The sequence below is a fragment of the Chinchilla lanigera genome, unplaced genomic scaffold (genome assembly GCF_000276665.1).
Source record: "Chinchilla lanigera isolate Chin_1 unplaced genomic scaffold, ChiLan1.0 scaffold00012, whole genome shotgun sequence".
Taxonomy (NCBI): Eukaryota; Metazoa; Chordata; class Mammalia; order Rodentia; family Chinchillidae; genus Chinchilla; species Chinchilla lanigera.
The window spans coordinates 16,824,240-16,829,623 of record NW_004955413.1 but is presented as its reverse complement, the minus strand read 5'-3'; the positions used below and the strand labels follow the sequence as shown (position 1 = coordinate 16,829,623).

The window sequence follows — 5,384 nt, the reverse complement described above, 5'->3', positions numbered from 1 at the left end:
TCTATCCCTCCTTTCCTCCCTTTCTCTCTGCTTCCTGGCTGCCATGATGTGAGTACCTTTTATTGCCAGATCCTTCCACTGTGCTGTGTCTGTCTAGCAGTCAGCCAACCATAGAATGAAAACATGAGCCAAAATAAACCTCTCCTCCTGTAAATTGTGGATGTTGGGTATTGTGTCTTGGTGACAATAAAGTGAATAAGATAGATTTTGGTACCAGAGAAGATGGATCATTTCCATGAATATACCTCAACATATGATTCAGAAAACTTTGGAATTTGGTACATGGGAAGGAGTTGGAAAAGTCTGGAGATGTTGGTTAGAAAAGTCCTATAATGATGTGAGCTCAGCTTAATGACCCATATTAGTCAGAGGTTAGAGACCAGAATGTTAATGGACACAGTGATGTTAAAGCCAGGATCAGGAAGATTCACTTGGAGACAAAGTTTCCATTGACATTTGGACTCAAGGCCATGTGTGTGGTACTTTGACAGAAAATTTGTCTAAATTTTTCTCACATCCTGAGACTTTCTAAAAGCTTGGATTAAGGGCAGTGGACTAATGAATCTGATAGGGAAAATTTCAAGACAGTCTAATATTCAGGGTGTGGCATGGATACTGTTGGGGACTTTCAGCAAGCTTTACATTGAAAATCAAGAGCAAACACTGCAGCCAAATGATTTTTAAAGTTTTCAGTTCACAAGACAGGAAGCATCTATAACACTGTGCCTGAGAAATACTGGCCAAGGATCTGGGTGACTGAAAAGATTAGCAATAAAAAGAAGTCAAGTATTTTGCTTCAGGACAATAGAAAGGATGCTTCGAGGGCATTCTAGAATCCTCAAGATCCCACTCCTGGTACTAAAATGATACTAGGGTTTCGAGAGGAATAGAAATATATATATATATATATATATATATATATATATTTCAGCTTTGATCCCACAGCTGGCCATTTGGGCTCTTCTTTTGAACCTGTAAGCCCACCTAATATATCATATTACCATGTAGGATTATAGGATATATCTATATTTATATCTATTTATATCTATCTATATCTATCTATCTGTGTATAGTAATTTATGTGCTATATTAGGTAGAGCTACAGAAACAGAAGGGAAAGAGTCCCAGTGGCTGCCAAATCAGAGGTAGAAGATGGCTGTCTGCATACTGGAGACCCAGAGAATCCATTACCAGTCAGAGATCAAAGGCCTGTGTCTTCGTTAATTTTCTCACTACTGAGACAAAATTCCCAACACCCAAAGTTGAAGGTAGAAAGGTTTATTTAGCTCACAGTTTGTGGAGGTTTCAGCCCTAAACAGCTGCCTCCAAGGTAGGGTCATGTGACAGAAGGGCAACCGTTCATGGTGGCAAAAGATGCCAAAAGCAACATGAGCAAAATGGACAAACAAGCTTCTTTCTGCCCTTTTATCTCATCCACACTGCTAGGATTAGGGAGGTGCCAATCCAGTCAGTGGAGTGCTCCAGCAATCACCCATCCTTTATTCCAGCACCCTTAATCCCAGCATTGAACCAGGAATCAATCATAAACCTCTGAAAAGCCCCATATAAAAGTGCATGAGAGTTTGTGGGGGACATCTAGACACAAATCATAACAGCCTAGAAATACTGCAAAATCATATGTGTGAGTCTGTGTTGGAAAGTTGATTAATTCATGTTGGAAGGCTGAGGAGTCTGATCTGGACTCCTGAGGCAACTAACAGCAGTGCTTAAAGGCAATGGCAAGTACCATAGCCTCTCTGAAGAAAAGGGAGCACTTCCTTCTTTCCTTTTTTGTTCCACCCAAGCTACAAGCTGGTGCCACCCACATTTGAGGTAGATTTCTCTTCCTTGGTTTTTGGCCTGCATGTCAATCATCTGCAGACGTACCCAGAGTTTTATTAACATAAAATTCTTACTCAAGTCAAGGCAGTTCTTCTTCAAATGGAGCTGGTAGATGACAATTAATGATCACACACTTTCTCCAAAGAAATTCCCCTCTTATCATCAGTCTATTTCTCTACCCATCCAAATTATTAGATATGTGGGCAATGAGCATTTTCGTAAAACCTGTTCTTGTCCATCTCTTTTGCAAACTCATAGATGGTCTACAACACCATGCTCCAAAACAGGTGTATGAATATTTACAATGCTCAAAATTTTTCCAAGAAGAATATGGGCATAACCAGTTTTAAGGGAATCTATTTTTATCATCCCACTTCATAATTCCATTCTTCATCATCCACATAGACTTGTAAGACTGATCTAATGAAATTATATCTGTTCTTTAGGCACCAAGCTAGTCCTGCTTTACAAGCTTTTTGTGCATGATTTACTTTTCCTATATTATAAAAGAAAATCTTACCTTGTACCTATAATAAATGTTTACATGATGAATTCTACTCTCCCCTAATATTATCAAAGTATTGATTCCTCATGGGGAGAAAATCCCAAAACCATCTCTCTGGCATTTTAGCAGCCATATCTTAGTGTCCAAATACTTATGCTTTGCAATTACCTTTTGTACAGCAGATTTTACTAATTCTTAAAATTGGAATATCTGCTTATATAAAGATGAAGGGTAAAATGTTACCACATATCAATCTAAGTGACAATTCCCTATAAACCTTAAAAAACCTGTTGTTTTTATTTAGGGTGAATTGCTCCTGGTAAGAAGATAATAAATTCTATAATTCTGTTAAATATATAATTAGAAACATACCCCTTTTTTAATCATAAAAGGAATTTCTAATAAATCTGGATATGAAATTCTCAAAAAACTACTCCTCTATTCACCTGTCAAGACTTTGGTAGCCTCTTAGAGAATAGTAAAACTTTTTGAAAATTAAATTGGACAATGATAAATTTATCTCTGCTCAGACTATGGGAGAAAAAAACTCTTGCAATAGACAATACTCAATTTAATCCTTTTAAAAATACACAATATCACCTCAGTATAATTTCAAAAATAAGTGCTCACAAAGACAAACAGATACAATTAGCAATCCTTCCATAAGTTTAGATAAAGCTGTTACATAGATTTCGCAGAAATCAACAAAGTAAATGATTGTAGTAATTAAATAATAAATTCTTCTGTAAGAATCTTTATTGCTTTCGATTAAAGGAAGAAAAAAAGAGTTGCCATTCACATAGTTATTTGGAGTGTTTGGTCAGTACTTGATTTTGGCCATAGAACTATGAAGAGTGCAAATAACTAAGTGGTATTTGGTTATTATTAGGGTAGGTAGATACCTCACATATGCTGGAAAAGAAAGACTGGCATCTTGGCCCAGGAAGAAAAATCTGCAAGAAGACTGTAGTCTAATTTCCTTAGTTTGTACTAGTCAGACTTCCTGGGAACATCAAGCTTCTTTCATGTTTCCCCACCTACCCAGTCTCACAACACTAAGGCCTACACAGTCGCACATAAGGGGACTCAAACCCATGCTGACCTGCATTGACCCTGTTTGACAGGATGCTCTTCATTTACTTACATTTGCATTGCAGTTTTGAATCCACTAATAGGCTTTGGGTGCCATCCTTGTTTCAGGGAAGACAGTATAAATTCAAATAACTTGAAAGTAGAGACTCACAGTTAATTGGAACATTGGTCACTGACCACTCCTCAAATTGTAAGACCACAGAAGAGAAACCCACTCTAGTCCTCCAGGTAGTTTCCACTTCTAGGCTCTGCCTACTTGGATGTCTCCCACCTGGACTGTCCTCTATAATACAGGCAAGTTATCTTGCCTGTAATCCACTAAAATCTTGTTGATCTGCTACTTTCTGATCCTCCTCCCAAAGATTCTCTGAGAGAATCCAAGGGTAGGAACTATACATCATTAGAGAATCATCCACCCCAGGCAGATTCCTGAATTCCAATGACAGCATTAGTATAATAAAACTCCTTCTTTCAATTACATCTTCATAAAACAATACTTCATAGTGTTTTCATCCATAAAATAATGACAGAAGTGATCATCTTGTAGCTACTAAGCAGCAAGTAGAACCTCATCTTGTTCAACAGATAGGTAGTGATTTTTATAGAGAAAACATGGATCTAGGGTCTCTAGAAATAGTAGCCCTCTTTTCAGATTAATTGATAGTAGGTTTCAAAGTAAAAGCATGCACCCCTACATGAGGTAATGCATCAGAGCTCAGGGAAGCTATTCTTACTTAAAAGCTTTTGAAGCAGTTCCATGGGAGTGACGCTGCAGGAGTCTTCCCTCCCTTCTATTCAGCTTGCCTTAGTGGCTCAGCAAAAGTAGGAAATGTGGCTTCTCTTCAGGAACATAAACTATAAATAAAACACTGTCTCTGCACAGGTTATTAGGCCACTTCTACAAATTCAGCTCTGCAAAGTGGAGAAGAGGTAACCAGGGTATTGCTCAAGAGAATAGTAAATTATCCCAACAAGAGGCATGCATAACACAATTATTTCTTTTTTTCTGCAGATATGTTTCCACTTCAAAAACCTAGAAGTAGATGGTACACTGAAATCTTTGATATTCATTGGCAGAGAAGATGGAGTCACATATAGTTACAGAAACTTTCTTCAATATCATTCTAGCCATTTCTCCCATCTTGGCAGGAAGATGAAGACAGAAATGCACCAGAAACTTTATAAAGTACCATAAGTGACTTGTGAGATAAGTAAAGCTAGTACCATTAAAATCAGGAACAACTAAATATTACCTGCTAATATCATTGTTATTTAACATTGCTTTGATATTTCCAGCTAATTAGGACAAGAAAATAAAGTAAATAATGTTAGGAATCTAAAAATTCTTTAGTTAGACAAATATTAATGCTTGCCAAACACCAGGTTTACAATTTAGAAAAAGATTTGATACAATGATGTGATCCAAAATAAATATACCAAAGTGAAGGCAGTTCCAAATAAAAGTTATAATGAAAATAAAATCTTATTTACAATAGCAAACTATGAAATACCTTAGAAAACTGACAGAACTGTACAGTAACTATATGGACATAACAATTTTATGTTAATGACACACTGTATAAAGAAAAATTACCATGATTATTGATCAAAAATATTAACATTTTAATCTTTTAACAATAAATACAAATATGGGCTGGGGATATAGCTCAGTGGCAGAGCACCTGCTTGACAAGTGTGAGGTCCTGAGTTTGATTCCAGGTCCCAAAATAAATAAATAAATAAATATAAATATTTAGTGCAGTATTAATCAATTTAATGTTTGTAATTTCTTTTAAAAATTAAATAAAATAATTTTAAAAGTCATATCAAAGCACCAGTGTGAGCCTGAGGTTGTAGCTCAGTAACAGAGCACTTGCCTAGAATGAACAAGGCCTTGGGGCTTGATCCCAGCACTACAAAAACAAACAAAAAAAGTCTTTTGAAG

The 5,384-nt window shown here is 36.4% G+C and overlaps 1 protein-coding gene across 2 annotated transcripts in view; it reads right to left on the bottom strand.

The window, feature by feature from the left end:
* The window catches only part of Slco1a2 (solute carrier organic anion transporter family, member 1A2), an 88,704-nt gene that overhangs the window by 80,888 nt on the left and 2,432 nt on the right, over positions 1–5,384 (bottom strand). The window contains exon 1 of one of the 2 annotated variants that reach the window (XM_005379053.2): positions 4,174–4,189. The exons of the other annotated variant lie outside the window; for it this stretch is intronic. The gene's annotated coding sequence lies outside the window, so the exon portion shown is untranslated. Of the gene's footprint in view, positions 1–4,173; positions 4,190–5,384 lie in introns of those variants that run through there. 2 annotated transcript variants of the gene reach the window in all.